We start from the raw sequence: 17,685 nt of genomic DNA on the forward strand, positions 1-17,685 counted from the left end.
AAAAAAAAAAAAAAGAAAAGAAACAATTATGAAAAGAAAACCAATAAAGAAAAAATATAAAAAGGAAATATATATATTAGATAAACTAGTTAAAAAACGTTGGAAAAGAAAAAAATTTAGCAGAAAAAGAAAAAAAATTGAAAAAGAAAAAAAAATTAAATTAACTGCAAAGCTAAAGAATCATGGGGAGAAAGCCATGAGTTCCGTGCTTTGCTTTCTCCTCCTCTGGAATTCCGCTGCTCTCCTTGGTATTGAAACTGCACTCCTTGGTAGGTGAACTTGGTCCTGGCTGGGTTTCTTGTTGATCTTCTGGGGGAGGGGCCTGTTGTAGTGATTCTCAAGTGTCTTTGCTCCAGGCGGAGTTGCACCGCCCTTACCAGGGGCCAGGCTGAGTAATCCGCTCGGGTTTGCTTTCGGGAGCTTTTGTTCCCTGAGCATTTTCCGTAGAGTTCTGGAGGGCGGGAATGAAGATGGCAGCCTCCTGGTCTCCGGCCCAGAGGAGCCAAGAGCCCGGGGCCCCACTCCTCAGTGCGCCCTCAGAGAACAGCACCCAATTACTCCCATCACCCTGGCCTCCGGCCACGCTCCGAGCTGACGGAGCCTGTGACCAGTTCAAGGTAACCCCAAGTTTAGAGCTTACTCCTCGGCTCTGTCTCTGTAGCCGGCTTCCCCGTTCTAATACCTGCAAGCTCTGTGACACTCAGACACCCCTGATCCTTCTGTGACCCTGCGGGACCTGAGGCCACGCTGACCCTGCATGGGCTTCACCCCAGTTAAGCCTCTGGAGCGATGTCCCTCAGCGGAACAGACTTTTAAAAGTCCTGATTTTGTGGTCCGTTGCTCCGCCGCTTGCCGGGAGCTGGCCCCTCCCCCCGCGGTCTATCTTCCCGTCGCTTTGGATTCACTTCTCCGCCAGTCCTACCTTTCAGAAAGTGGTTGATTTTCTGTTTCTAGAGTTGCTGTTCTTCTTCTCTTCGATCTCCCGTTGGATTTGTAGGTGTTTGCAATCTTTAGATAAACTATCTAGCTAATCTCCCGCTACCTGAAGTAGTCTCAGCCTGCTACTTCTCCGCCATCTTGACTCCTCTCTCCCGACAGGGGGTATTTAAAGTCCAAGACACTCTGGATATATTCTGAGGGCTTAGGTGAAGTCTGTCCAGCAATCTTGGTGCAGCCTCTGGGATTCCCAAAAGAAATGAGCTAGAGCACTAGAGCTGATTTTATTTACAACCCAAAGAACATCATGACCTCAGTGGACATCTGAGTTTCAGAAAAAGATTACCTGTTAACAGAGATCACAATCATGATTATTTTTCCTATTCTGAGAAATTCTATAATTTTCATTTAAAGGGTGGGGATGAGGTAAAGCCAATGGGGCAAGGGTTTAACCTTTCTAGAGTGCTTTAAATGCTAAGCAACATGAAGTATACATAGTATTCTTTATAATGCTCTGTAAGAATATACCAGGCTTACTCACAGCAAGTAACATGCCTAACTGGAAAAGACAAGATTTTAACACGCTCGCCTGACTACGAATCTCTACTTTCCATTAAGCCGCACTCCCTGCCATGTTGAAGATCTACACATTAATATGTTAATCTTGGCAGATGACAGGATCAACATGAATTCACTAAGCATGTTCATATAAATAATGCAGGACTCCAAAGCCTTCCTAAATGGAAATATTTCAGACTATTTTCAGCAAATGGTCCAGGTGTATTAGATATTATGGGTATCTACTATACTAACAGCACTCCATTTCAGCTATGTTTGCAATCAAGTGTCAAACATGAATATCTTCCCAATATTATTTTGTAATCACATATTCTGTATGTATATACTCTTGCTTGCACTATAAGGATAAGAAAGAAAGTGACCATGCCCAACATAGAGGTTTCGTTTGTTTGTTTGTCCCTAATAATCATACTATGAAACTCATACTGTATGCTTTGTACATACTTTTTTGGGCTCATGATAGAGTGATGAAATGAGTGGTTACATCTCCCTTTTCCCCAATAAACCATAAATTCTCAATGAGAGGAGTCATAGTCTGCACATAGCAAGTTCTTGATACATTCTGAATAAACAAGGGGATGGAAAAATGAGTGATGACCATTTCTTCTTTTGCTTAAACCCCATTCAAATTGAGGTTTATAAGATATCAATATCTTTGGCTTTTCACCTCATAATTAATTAGGATACTTTCTGTAACTTTTCTACACCTTTCAAGGTTCAAGTTCTTTAAATTTGTAATTGGGTTCCAATATTTTTTGTCTCTAATAGATCTTAAGCTACAAGGTATTACATCTGTAAAGTATTACAACAGTAAATAACAGATTACAAGGTAAACTTGTGCATAATAATTACATGCATCTTAATTCTTTGGCAAATGTAGTATCAAGAAAAATGTAACATTGTATTATCTCATCAACAGTGTTTTGGTCTCCTAATTTACCAATTCCTGTGTAAATAAAGACATTGACTTAAAGCTTTAGCAAGATGAAACAACTAGAATATATAAATTAGTACATAAAAATACTAAAATAAATATAGCCCCAGGTTTCAACCAATGTGGTAGCCAAAAATTTTTGTAGTTGGTATTAAATAGTGACAATTAAAATATATATTAACAGTTTCCAGGTTTCTTTCTCGAAGAGGTAAGTGGGCTAAACATACGAGAATTAGAGATCTTAGGAAATTCCTTTTTGCTTTTGTGTTTTCCCCCATCCAATAATCTCATCTATTCTGATACTGAAAATAAGTATTACTAAAGGTGTTGGCACACCGATAAAGAAAAACCATCGCCTATAGCGTATATTGTTGCTTGTACTATGAAGATAAGAGAAACAGTGGCCCTGACCTTGAACAAATAGAACAATTTGGGGGTTTGGGTTGTTTTAATTTCGGGTTAAATACATTTATTCATTAGGAAACTATTATGTGCCGAGCACTCTACTAGTAATTTGGATAAATACTTTCAATGTAATTAAAATTATCAGCAGCTGGAAGAGTAAGCTTACAACACAAGAAAATACTTAGTCATCCAGTTGATGCACCTCGCTTTTTAACGGTAATTTTAATGGTTATCCTTTACTGAAAATATAATATGCTCAGTATTTATAAATATATATATTTGTACAAATATATATATGTAACTATATACATTTATAATTCTCTCTCCCTCTCTGTATATATATATATATAAACTGTATGTATATAGTTTATATAATGGTTTCTTGGTTTCTGGAAACTTAATTCTAGGATTTCCTTCATGAAATCATATTAACAAATGTTTGCAATATGGTTACATTCTTCATTTTTACTGCCAAAACTTTATATATTTGGGGCATCTCATATCTTTTCAGTAGCATGTAAATATATATATATATATATATATATATATATATATATATATTCTGTAACATGTAAATATATATATATATGCCATTTATTTTAAAATTTTGTTCTGCTATAAAATTTTTTTCAAAGCTGTGTATAAGTCGTGTATGTCTTACACAGAGCTATGAAAACAAATTTATAGCAGAGCAAAATTTTAAAACAAATGAGAATTATTGAACCACTTAGAGCTAGTAAAAACAAAAATAAGACAAACAAAGGCAATCTTAATTCCTTTCCACTTTAAAAGTCTCTTTTAAAAAGTCTGCTTCTTTTAGTATTACAGGTATAGAATGGTGATTACAAGATTCAGTTCTGATTAGTATTCATGAAAGTCCAAATCATCTGATTAGACAATAGCACATGGTACTCTCATGCCACTTTTAACAATAAAGGCATAAGTGGACTTTTAAGATACCAAAGGCTTTAGGGAGTTTTAAAATCAATAATGCTATAATACTTTTGTAGGTAATCTTTAAGTAGCTCCTAACACAATGGGGACAGTATATGATCAATATTAATGAACAACTGGATTCAACAGCATGCTTTCCAGGCATTTTTATGCAAGCTCATATAAGTATGTCAACAAGATTAATTGCTCACAAAAGTAATGGATCTATATGGTTTGCGACTTTTCTGCATCTGCTTTCTCACAATTCCAATAGTCGAGAGTTGAATTTATTTCCATATGTGTAACGTGGTTCGCTTTTCACACATTCAGCGACTATGCCCCAAATCATGAATTCCTTACCGTGTGTAACCAGATTATTAGGAAGTAAATAGGTTAACCCTCTCTTGTGATTATGTGTACACAGACTCGGTTAATTTTACAAATTATTCTCCCAAAACACTGACACTTAGATATTAACAATAAATGTACATTTTAGATTATGTCATAAGGAAATGCCAATCCAGCAAACGCAAGAGCACAGTTTCACTAGCTGCTCTCACAGTACAATGAAATAGGAAGAGTTATGACCCAAAAGTTCACTTCAAAGTCTGGTCTTACAAACACAGGAAAGTTCTCTGATCATAGTGTTGTTTTTACAATTTAATAAGGTTTGAACATTTTGGCAGTTGCCATTTTGAACCACTGCCACTCTATTTTAAAACTAGTTTGAAAAAGAAGGAATTGGGGCGCCTGGGTGGCTCAGTGGGTTAAGCCTCTGCCTTCGGCTCAGGTCATGATCTCAGGGTCCTGGGATCGAGCCCCGCATTGGGCTCTCTGCTCAGCAGGGAGCCTGCTTCCCCCCTCTCTGCCTGCCTCTCCGCCTATTAAAAAAAAAAAAAAAAAAAAAAAAGAAGAAAGAAAAAGAAGGAATTATCCTGGGAATGTTGACATGGTTGATGCTTCCAAACCATGTTTTACACTTATTTCTCCTTCTCCTCATCCCCTTCCCTCCTCTTCCCTCCTCCTCCTCTTGCTTTACATTTCAAAGTGCAAATTCAGCCATTTGAGAAGAGAAATTATCTAGGGGTATTTTATACACATAGAGATGAGTAAACTATTAAAAAAAACAACGGAAGTGTTCCATTTTACAGGAGAATGTGCAAATTTAAAAAATTGTTCTTTAAATGTAAAACTATTTGAATAGATTATGGAAACTGAAATATGAGACTAAACAGAGTTGGTCTTTTTTTTTTTTAAGATTATTTATTTATTTATTTGACAGACAGAGAGATCACAAGGAGGCAGAGAGGCAGGCAGAGAGAGAGAGGGGGAAGCAGGTTCCCCGCTGAGCAGAGAGCCTGATGTGGGGCTCGATCCCAGGACCCTGAGATCATGACCTGAGTCAAAGGCAGAGGCTTAACCCACTGAGCCACCCAGGTGCCCCTTGTTTTTGTTTTTAAGTACCTACAGATAAACTTTCCCCTTAAGAATTAATACAGGACTCTATATATAATTGTCCACAGGAAAGCACTGTGACAATTAGTGGCTAGCGAAGTACCTTTAGAGTCCCCTACCTAACATATTACTACAAAATGGGTGGCCTCAAACAATAGAAATTAAGTCTGTCAAAGTTTTGTAGGCTAGAAGTCTGAAATCAAGGTGCCAGGATGGCCATACTCCCTCTGAAGGCTCAAGGGAAAAATCTGTCCTTTTCTCTTTTAGCCTCCGGGGCTCCTAAATTCCTTGGCTTACAGCAGTCTGATTCCAACATCTGCTTTCAGTCTCGTATGCCTTTTTCCTTGTGTTCTGCTTGTTCACTCCTTTCCTTAGAAGGACACCAGTCATTGGATTTAGGGCTCACTCTAATCCAGGATGATTTAATCTCAAGATCCTCGATTATTTACATCTGTGAAGGCCCTGTGATGAGTTTCATTCCCCCCAAATTTATGTTGAAGCCCTAACCTCCAGTGTCTCAGGATGTGACTGTGTTTGGAGATAGGGACTTTAAACAAGTAATTAAGGTTAAATGAGGTCCTACGGGTGGACCCTAATTCAACCCAACTTTCCTACTAAGAAGAAGAAATCTGGACACACAAAAGAGACATCAGTGATATGCACACACAGGAAAAAAGGCCATATGAGGACAAAGCAAGAAGTTGACTATCTACAACCTAAGGAGAAAGGCTTCAGAAGGAACCAAACCTGCCGACACCTTGATCTTGCCTTGGAGGCCTGTGAGGAAATGTATTTCTGTTGTTTAAGCCACCAGGTTATGGAATTTTGTTATGGCAACCCTATCAAATAAATACATACCCTATTTTCAAATAAGGTCACTTTTCAAATAAGGTCTGAGATTCCTGGTAGACATGAATTTTGGAGAGGTACTATTCAAACCACTTCAGTCCCCAAGTAGTTGTTTTCTTACAGCAAAGGGGTTGGTTAAGGAAACCAGAGCCCTCATTTATTGTTAAGAGTTGGCTGGCAAAGCACTCAGATTTATCAACAATTAACACCTTAGCTACAACTAATTTTACTTGGCTCTCATCACAAAATCAAGAGAGCATTTTAAATCTGAAGCAGTGCCTAGGAAGATTGCAGAAATGGCTACGTACGTGACATCAAGGAGGATCTGGAACTATAAGATAGAATGAAGTACCAAAGAAAGAAGTGAGATTTCTAGGGGGCTGATCTTTATCCATTTAACAACTTCTGTGTGGAGTTGGGCTTGCCAATGGCAGTCTTTCTTTAGGCAGTCTACCAACATTCTGAGAAAGTCATTATATGAATTATTTCTATAAGCACTTGTATCATTTGTGTCACAACAGTTGAAGTCATCTTTTTCTAATAAATAAATACCTTATTAAATACTAATATGACTTTTTAAAAAGGATTTATTTATTTATTTTGAGAGGGTGAGTGGGTGAAAAGGGAAAGGCAGAGCGAGAAGGAGAGAGAATTTCAAGCAGACTCCCAGCTGAGCACAGAGCTCAGTGCAGGACTTGATTTCACATCTCTGAGATCATGACCTGAGCTGAAATCAAGAGTCAGACACTTAAATGACTGAGCCACCCAGGTGCCCCATTAATATGACTTCTAAAAAATAACTGCAAACTATAGAAAAAGGACCTATCATTTTACAAAGGGGTAACTATTGCCATTGCCACACTTTATCATGGAGCACAACCTCTCACCCTCCTCCCTATCTGTCCTGCACTACTGCTGAAGGAAGATCCCTAAACCACCACCCACATAATAGAAATTCTCAGCTTGGCATGTTTTATTAAGCAAATGGAAATCTGTCTCAATATTGACTAGTCATAATGCACACACATTTTTTAATCCTCCAAAACATGCTATATTCAAACACCTTTAGCTAACCAACAATATTTGCTGATTGTGTAATTTCTTTAAAGATTTTATTTATTTATTTGACAGGGAGAGAGACAGCAAGAGAATACAAGCAGGGGGAGTGGGAGAGGGAGAAGCAGGCTTCCTGTTGAACAGGGAGCCTGATGTGAGGCTTGATCCCATGATCCTGGGATCATGACCTGAGCCGAAGGCAGACACTTAACAAATGAGCCACCCAGGCATCCACTGATTGTATGATTTTATCATCAATAGAGCAATATATAGTGAATACAGACAAAAGACAATGTTGCCCTTTGATTTTCTTTCTAAAACAAAGAAAATCTGACATAAAATACCTATAAATATGAGAGATCACAGATAGAAGCCTTAATGAATGTCTTATGAAATTGAAATATTATTGCTGAAGTTAGTAACATAAGACCTGGGTGTAATTTGAAATATTGGGTCAACAGAATAAACACTCCTAAAATCTAAGAGAAACATGGATATCAAAAGTATGGACTATTATGATAGTCAAATCATACTTTTTTTTTTTTTAAGATGGCCACTAGCATAAGAGTAATGATTTTCCTGTGAAAATTGCTATGAAATTTCAGAAACCGTAAATGTAATCCAAGCTAATTGATAAAACTAACCTTCAATAATGTTTTATCAGTCTAAGGGGAAAAAGCCCTTTTCTGTTTCTAGTAACTGTAAAAAGCCAGCTTTGGTTATCTCTATGAAATTATAACAATTTATCTCCAATTTCTTAAAAAGCCCTCTTTAACCAGGAAGCTGATTCCAAACAGAACTCTGCAAATGACTTATCTGAGAAGTGTGTCTGTCCAACTCACGTGCCACATCTTGCAAAATACAATTCAAGCTCAAGAATACATAACAGCAGGTGGTGCAAAGTAGTAAGACACCATTCCAGTTTGCCATTAGCTATCCCTCTTCTACATGTCAATAGGAAAGGATATAGATTTAAGACAGAGCACAGACCAATGTTTTCTATGTGTATTATTATAAGCAAATATTTGAGCACAAGTTACAGGAGCATCAAGCAATCTCACTTTTCCATACAGGGTCTCTAAGAAGCTACAAAATTTCCATGTTCTTGGGCGCCTGGGTGGCTCAGTGGGTTAAAGCCTCTGCCTTTGGCTCAGGTCATGATCCCAGGGTCCTGGGATCAAGTCCCACATCGGGCTCTCTGCTGAGCAGGGAGCCTGCTTCCTCCTCTCTCTCTGCCTAATTGTGATCTCTCTCTCTGTCAAATAAATAAATAAAATATTTTTTAAAAATTTCCATGTTCTTCATCAGTCTTTCTTTGACAACTTTTTACCTTTTTCAGGCTCTGACTGAACTTGCCACCTGTTTCATGTGTCTAAATCTGACCGGACATTGCTTCCTTCTTTAATTATTTCATGGTCTCTTTTGTCTCCCTGGTGAGATTGTAAATTTATATAAGGTTCCTATAAACTACTTATGCATAGAAACACCTTCTCCTTATATTTTTGTATCCCCAAAGACTCTGATAATGCTAGATACTTTGATGTTGCTTTATAAATGTATGATGATTGACTGAAAATTATTATTACTTTTAGGAATCAGTATATAATCCAAATAACTAATAATGGTAAAAAATATAAAAACCCTCTAAAATTTAGAGAGTGGATGAATTTTCATCTGTAGCTTTTTCTCATCCACACTTAGCAGGTTTCAACCACTAATTTCAAGCCTGAGGCCAAGTCTAATTTTCACTGTTGAAGGCTGTCACAATTTGTAAAATAGCAGATTGTAGATAATCTTATAATCACAAATTGGTGTTAAAAATAGGTGTAACAAAACAGCAAACAGGTGCACTATTTCCACAAAACTACAGCTCTTTCTCCTGAAACCTAGAATATTGGTTTTGATTTTTGAAGGCGGTGATAGAAAGTGGGGGAAAGGATTTCTATTTTTGCTTTTGGAATCTGCTTCTGCGGCTGCCATCCTAATCAGGAGGCAGCAAGATCCCTGCAGGAGAGGTTCCAGCTACACTCAGAAGGGAAGGGTGACTATCCAGACTTCACAGCTGAGAATGCTGGAAGCACAGCTGGACAGGCGAGTTACCGCTTGGATTGCCTCCTCAGGTCTCGCATGTGGCTTCTTTGTGGCAGACTTGAGAAGCCATAAAACAAAGCAGGCATGGAGTCTGGCCAGCTGGCCATCTGTTCCTTCACCCACTGTGATAATTTGGTCTTGTAGAATTTTGTTAAGTGAGCATTAAGTAATGACCATGTCAAACAGAGTGCATAATGAATGCTTCTTAATCACTGGACAAAAGCTTAGGGGATGCTTGCCCAAACACAGTAAAGGTCACCGACACAAACCAAAATTAAAATAAGAGAAGAAGAACTAAAGAGATGCAAAACAGAAACCTTTTTTTTCCATTTTTATTTCTGATCATATTGAGTCATGTCAAATAGACGATGGAGGTCTCATGAGAAAGCTAGGTAATATCATCACAGTTTCTACTATTTGATTATATATATGTCAACTTCTATTGGTAAGCTACAGAAGAATTTTAAAACATTTAAAAAAAAAACAAAAACTGTGAGGGACTTGGTCATCCTGACCTGAATTGAAATCATTTAGAGTTAATATCAAGCTTTTCCAAATAACTCCCCAGAATAGCAGCAAGTAGTCACAGATGGGTCCAAATGTTTTGTTATTTTTTTTAAAGATCAAATGAAGTATCATATGCTAAGAAAGCAGCCTTTCCCTCAGAGACAATTAATAACTGCAAAATAATAAAATTTTTTAATCTCCCAAAAGGACATGTAATGATATACTCAGCGTATTATTGGGACAGTCTCGTACTGACTGGAAGTTGAGTCTATAAATATGGACCACTCTTCTTTTTTTTTTTTTTTTAAGATTTTATTTATTTATTTGACAGACAGAGATCACAAGTAGGCAGAGAGGCAGGCAGAGAGAAAGGGGGAAGCAGGCTCCCCGCTGAGCAGAGAGCCCAATGCAGAGCTAGATCCCAGACCCTGAGATCATGACCTGAGCTGAAGGCAGAGGCTTTAACTCACTGAGCCACCCAGGCACCCCATGGACCACTCTTGTATACTCACCTTTACCTCCACTGTTCACAAAAAAATGAACCAAAGTACATTATCAGGTTAAGTTACCATCCAATCACCTAAAAGAAGATAATTTCTATTCCTAGGATTCTGCTCATATGGTTTCCAGCTTGGAATGCATTTCTATTCCCCACTGTCTCTTCCAAATCTCCCTTTCCTTCCAAGACTACCAAGTTCATAGCCTCCATTAACTCCTCCCTATAATCTCTTCTTGTTCTCTTCAAAAATGTTCTATTACTCTCTATTACAGTCTTTGTTTCATTCATTCTTTCACTATTCACATAATCATTAGGTTCATATTTAGAGCTCCTAGTGTGTTCCAGACACAGTGTGAAGTACTAGAGTTATATAGTGAGGAAAAGAGATACTCCTTCCTTCTGCTTTGTATAACTTTGGTCGAGTGGAAGGACTGACACCAACATAGAGAAGTGTAATTGTTTAATAAGTCATGAAAAAAAGGTATAGTGCATCCTGACAATCTATTAACAGGTTCCCTGAGAAAGGGATGCATAAGTTAGGAGCTAAAAAACAAATAAAAGGGGCACGTGGGTGGTTCAGTTGTTAAGCCTCTGCCTTTGGCTCATGTCATGATACCAGGGTCCTGGGATTGAGCCCCGCATGGGGCTCCTGCTCAGTGGGAAGCCTGCTTCTCCCTCACTCATTCCCCCTGCTTGTGTTCCTTCTCTCGCTGTGTCTTTGTCAAATAAATAGATAAAATCTTAAAAAAAAAAAGGAATACTTAAAAAACAAACAAACAAACAAACAAACAAACAAATAAAAGCTAAGGTTAAGAAAGAGAAGCAAGGAAAGAATAAAGGTCTTCAAGAAGCCCCATGTAGCTGGAGTAGACAGAGCAAAAATAGACGGACAGACAGGGACCAGAACAGGCAGGCTGACAAAGGCCATGCACAAAAAAACAAAAACAGAAACAAAAACAAAACTGGCTTTATGGGATACATTGATACATTTAAGCAAAAGGATGATAGGACCAGAATTTCCATTTTAAAGACACATCTGTGTGCTGTATGGACAGGACTTTGGAAAGAATCAATATAGATGAACACAGACCAATTACGAGTCAGTAATTGGTAGAGTAGAGTCCCTCTACTGAAATATGACAGGAAGCCTAGATCAGACTGGTGGGCTGGTAGACATGGAAAGAAGCAGACAGATTTGAGAGAGAAGGGTCAAGGATGACCAGTATGTTTCTAGATTTCACATATCAATTGATGAATGTTGATGGTATTCACTAAAGCAGAAGTCTTAGAAGAGGGTCTAGATGGGAAGGGAAGATCATGAGTCAGCTTTTGGATCTGTTACTGAAGAAGAGGAATCAAGGGGCGCCTGGATGGCTAAGTCTGTTACGTCTGCCTTCAGATCAGGTCATGATCTTAGGGTCCTGGGATGGGGCCCATATGGGCTCCCTGCTCGGTGGGGAGTCTACTTCTCTCTCTCTCTCTCCCTCTGCCCCTCCCCCCCCATTTATTTTCTCTCTCTCAAATAAATAAAATCTAAAAAGAGAAAGAAAGAAAGAAAGAAAGAAAGAAAGAAAGAAAGAAAGAAAGAAGAGGAATCAAGAGGGCAGAAGAGAGTGTGGCCTGGAGATATAAATGTTAGTATCCCTGGGTATAGGTGGAAATTAATAGTATGGATATAATTGCCTATTGGAACTACAGATAATACAGAATGGTATGGAGATAATTGGCTGTTGGAGGTAAAGATAATACAGAAAATCCAGGACGAAGACTCAAGAAATACCATCATTTAATGGCTGGATGGGAAATGCAATGTTCCAGAGAAAGCAGCAGCCAGAGACGTAGGAAAAATATTAGCAGGAAAGTGAAATGATTGTGGCACTTAACATATTGCTTTGCATTATTAATAAACTGTTTGATGTGTATGTGCTTTATCACTCTGAATAGATTTTAAGGTCCCAGAAACATAGGACTTCTTTTATAACCCACTCTGTTTTTATATACCTCCTACTACACAGCAAATACTTGCTAGATGTCTGAAAAATGTTCCCAACTTCATGGATTGAATACACTGGCAATATATGTTAGGGAAATGTTCTCCCTTAAGTGACATTACAGTATACCAGAAGGACATTCTGGTTGACTCTTTTGCTTATCTAGGGAGTCACTTTCACATAACTAAAGAAAAACCCAAGTTGGAGAAACTGCCAATACTATTTGCTTCCACAAGAAGGTTTATTTGGCCTATAGGAGTAACTAGTTTTTCAGCAATCTCAATTCCTTTAGAATCTACAAGAAGAAAAAGAAAACAGAGAATGAAAGGGTAATATGAAAATGAAGAAAGACAGAAAAAGTATGTGTTGAGAAAATACACATGTTTTCCTAATTTACCGAATGTCTTTTGGCTGTTTTTTTTTTTTGTTGTTGTTGTTGTTTTTCCATGATCTGTCTCTCCTCTGGTGCTACTCTCAATGTTGTATTGTCATTTTATTACCCTTACAAGTGCATTTATTAGACTGAATATCTAAAACTGATCCTATAATATCATTCTGATGGGAGAAACCATTTTAAATTGCTTTACCCATTAGGACAAAACAAAACAAAACAAAACAAAACAAAAACAAAAAAACCCTCTACCAAGATTTGCCCACAGGGATAAAAATGTGTGGGTGGAAAAAACCCAAAAAGCCATTTAGAAATAACAACATCACACTTTACATAAAGTACTTGTCTGTATGCTTATAGTAGACATGAAAATGGAGTGGGTAGTTAAATATTTGAGAACTCTGGAAATCCACTTAAAATGTGTAGAACAGTTTATTATCAATGCAAACCCAATTAAAAATGTTGAGCTATTAAACACAATTCACTTTCTAACCCATGAGAGAAAGTATTAAATGTATGCAGCACAGATTTGCATTACTATAAAAATCTTTATTTCTACTTTTCCAGCATTATGCATTTAAATTTGTAAATTCCATGTTACATTAATCACATGAATATAGATGGGCAATTTTTAGATGGAACTATGGTAATCACTGCATTCCCTATAAAAGAAATCATCCCTGCTGACAATTTTGTGGTGAGTTTTGTAAAAGATTGACTATAGTTCATAAAAAGGCCAGGCTTCCTTCACAAAAGGCATTAGACATTTCAGTCCTCCTTGGCCTGATCAAAATAATAAAAAAATTAAATATTACACTTTAATATCACTGTCTTTGGACTCTGACACTGTACATAACACTACCTAGAATATGGTCATATAGTCATTAAAAGAAATGGCGGGCGCCTGGGTGGCTCAGTTGGTTAAGCGACTGCCTTCAGCTCAGGTCATGATCCTGGAGTCCCGGGATCGAGTCCCGCATCAGGCTCCCAGCTCCACAGGGAGTCTGCTTCTCCCTCTGACCTTCTCCTCGCTCATGCTCTCTCTCACTGTCTCTCTCTTCTCTCAAATAAATAAATAAAATGTTTAAAAGAAATGGCAATTATCCAGGTTTGACTGCACTGCGATTTAATATTTATAATGTTTTTATGACCCAAATAAAATATGCCGATTAAAATGATCAGGATGTAACCATCTGGATGGACAAAAGAGCTGAGGTACACATCTTCAACACAAAATGCCTGGAGCTATTTTTGTCTGCTACCCTTTCCTATTTCCAGCACACTTTCTGTTAGATGAAATATTATACTATAGAGAAATTATATACAGTAGAGAAGACTTTAGTCAATAAATGAATACCTTAAATAATTAATTCAGAGTTATTACCAACATGTTATTTAAATATAGTAGGTCCGAAATTTAACTATATTAGGTCATTCTTTAAGATCAGTGCACGGAGTATAAAAGATTTTTCAGAGTAACCAATAATTTACTAGAAGTGACAGAATGTGTGGCTCCATTTGGTCAATATAATAGAGTTTTTAGTGTGATTTTTCTTGCAAAAAGCCTTTTAAAATAATTTGTAAGTCTAATTGAAGTAGGTCATAAACCAATGAAGTAGAGAGATTTATGATTGTTTATTTAGTGCTAAAAAATCAGTTGTAAATGTATAGACATGGTAATTTTCAAAGAAGCAGCTAAACAATGTCCTTATATCATGGTACAATATACTACAGTACTTTGATAGGTAAGAGATGTTGAATTCTAATGGAAAATTGGCAAGCAGCAAAACTGTCTCTAATTTGGGCATTCAAGTAAAACCATATTGTTCAAGATTAAGTGCCTTCTGGAGGTGGACTGAGGCTCACTCCTATAGTGTAGGAGGAATTTTATTACACTTGCTCTAAGATTTTTCTTGGTAAGATCGTTTTGACCATGCTCTAGGTCACAGACCTTATGGGCTCCACATTTTCTTTGATCTGTTTAATAGAAGGGAATCTGAAATCTCCAGAAGAATCCAGCTCTTTCCACAGGAGCTATCTTATTCCACTTCTGGGCAGAAAAGTGCAGTGCTTGGTTCACATGCTTGTGCTCATTAGACCTTTCAGTTTTCCTAACAGGATGTCATTGCTACTTTTGCAGATGCTGTTCCTTGGATCATGAGGGTATATATGCTTTTACCTTGCATCCAACTCACTGAAAAATGCTGTTGTCTCTACCTCAAAATACTGAGTGGTCATAAAGCCAGAAAATATGGATAAATACTCACAATAAATTGTTTATGGATACCACATTGCAAAACAAAATAATTTAGATCTAACAAGCCCTCCCCCCCCACCCCATTCCCATAATGAACATGCAGCAAGTGAGGCTTCTACTTCAGGAGCCTTGTGCTAGCTATTCCCTCTATTTAAGAAGTTCTTCTGCTAGGGGAGCCTGGGTAGCTCAGTCAGTTAGGCATCTGCCTTAGGCTCAGTTCATGATCTCAGGGTCCTGGGATCCAGCCCCCTGTCAGGCTCCTTGCTCAGTAGGAGAGCCTGCTTCTCTTTCTGCACCTCCCCCCACTCATGCACTCTCTCTCTCTCGCTCAAATAAAATCTTAAGAAAAAGAAATCCATCTGCTAACTTTTTCATCTCTATCAAACCTTCACTCAAAATGTTATTTTCTCTGTTCAAAACTGTAAAACATATCCTTCAACTCCAATCACCCCTATTTCTCTCTTCCTGAGATCTTGTTTCTTTAACAGCATTTACATCTTTCTAATATTACCTACTTCTTTATTTACTTACTTATCTATCTCAACCTATTTATTACCTACTGGTTTTGTTTATTGTCAGACATCCCCTACTAGAATGTAAGTTCTGTAAGGACACAGAACTTTGTTTTGTTCACTTATATATCCCAAGTGCCTGGCAATGATGTATTTAGTGTAACTTTGTAGATAGAATAGGAATTTGCATTTAAATGGCTAAGTTTTCCAAGTATTTATTGGGGGATAGGATATTAAACTTCGTAAATACTGATCAAAAGATGGACTTATCCTTGTATTATGTCAAAGTAGCATTTATCCACGTACATAGGATCATTTTGACAAATAGAGAAGTGCTTTTATAGGATTATATTTTGCTGTTATACTACTGACCTACATAAAAAGATTTTAGAAAAATTGCCTTGCTTTATTTATTATACAGAGTTATGTTATCCAGGACCAAGGACAAATCTCTCTGAACTTGAGACCAAGAATAGTAGTTTCTCGTGAACAACAAGTCTACTTTATTCTTACAGAAAATTCAAACTTGAAACATCACTGAGTCTTCAGACTTACTAAACAGCTGCTATGTGCCAGGCACTGGGTATTATACACAATATCAAAATACAGTCAATGGCCTAAAAAATCTTATATGCCAATGAAGATTACAGACAAGTAAATAAAAAGCTTCAATATAATGAAATAAGTGCTAATGCATGCCAAGTACATAGAGTTCTGGGAGAATGTTGGAGAACACAGTGTTGGGCATTCAGGTGCAACATTCTGGAATAATTAACTTCTAAAGCTGAGGTCTATAGGATGAATAGGAGTTGGCTGATAAGGAAGGTCCCCTACACAGCCTTCCAGTTATGGAATAAATAAGTCATGGGAATAAAAGGTATGGGGAATATAGTCAATGGTATTGTAACAGCATCGCATGGTAATGGATGGTAACTACACTTGCGATAAGCCTAGCATGATGTATGAACTTGTGGAGTCACTATGTTGGACACCTGAAGCTACTGTAATTGTGTATCAACAATACTCAAACAAAAAGAAAAGTAATGGCTAATATGTAGACCTGAAACAAATGCAATATAATTGCAATGTGAAGTCCAAGAGGGGTAACTGGTAGGAGAGAGAGTCAGAGGAGTTAGCAGAGCCTGATTATGAGGAGGCTCACAAGCCAGATCAGGGATTTAGACTTTATCCTGAGGGTAATGGGAAGCTATTAAATTGTTTTAAGCAAAGACTGACTGATCAGATGCACATAAAATGGATATGCAGGATTAGCTACTTGATGGAGTTACTGGGGGAGGTTTCTATTTCCTCTACAAAGTATATCTCTCTCAGTAATAGAAAGGATGGTGGGAGGTGGTATGACAGGAAAGGAAGCAGAAGCATTTTAAATAGCATCTGGTGGGGCATAGGTGATGTCTGAGTCTGCAGTCAGAGGATTTGTAAGTAGTGTTGATGTTCAGCTGGTGTTGAAGTCTAGGAAACCGTACTGGCACCAGTCTCTGCATGGTATGGCATTTCTTCTGCTGTGCTGAGGTAAATTAGAATGATGATGCCATTCATCCAAGGTGAGACATTTTTCACTTGTATGCAGCTTGGAAAGACAAGTCAAAGACAAGTAAAATGTGTGCAAGAGAGTGGCTTTAATGACAGACCCTATGGCTTTGGCTAGTAAAGGGAGGGAGATCAGGATTTAAGGAGTCAAAAGAGAAGAATGGAGGGACACAGGGATTGGAGGTCTGCATTCAGAGAACAGAAGTAGTTTAAGAAACTAAATGAGTTATGGACCTGAAAAAAAAAAATAGTACTATGATGGAGTCACTTGCTAAATGCATATATACATTTTGGATATATTTTATAAAATGTTAGAGAAGTGTAATCTTTAGGTTAACAACATACTGAGCTCTTCTCGAAATGATTATAATGTGCGAAGGAGAATTAGCAAGAAAGCAACCTTCTGTGTAACAGTGTATCATTCAAGGTTATTAATGTCTTGTTCACCCATACCTAAAATCATCCAATGACAACCAGCAGCGAGCATGAGACTTTTGAAAACATTGTATTAAGACACAGGAAATGTCTGGGAAGATGCTGAGCATGTCATGGAATTTGTGTGCTATGACTGCGGTGCTTCAATTTCAAGAAAACGGGGAGCAGCAGAAATGTGGACCCAGCCAGAGCAAGCCAAACTGTAGGAGAACATGAATTAGTTAAGATCACAAGCCAGAAAGGATTCCAGTTCTGGTGGTCACCAAGATATTAAGATGTCTAGGATGGAATGAGATTACCCGGC

At 37.7% G+C, this 17,685-nt stretch overlaps 1 protein-coding gene across 2 annotated transcripts in view; it reads right to left on the minus strand.

The window, feature by feature from the left end:
• LOC111148314 (EGF like repeats and discoidin domains 3) overlaps positions 1 to 17,685 on the minus strand; it is a 415,586-nt gene that overhangs the window by 229,199 nt on the left and 168,702 nt on the right. The window lies entirely within an intron of this gene.

The sequence above is a fragment of the Enhydra lutris genome, unplaced genomic scaffold (assembly GCF_002288905.1).
Source record: "Enhydra lutris kenyoni isolate GAN:26980312 unplaced genomic scaffold, ASM228890v2 scaffoldscaffold19, whole genome shotgun sequence".
NCBI lineage: Eukaryota > Metazoa > Chordata > Mammalia > Carnivora > Mustelidae > Enhydra > Enhydra lutris.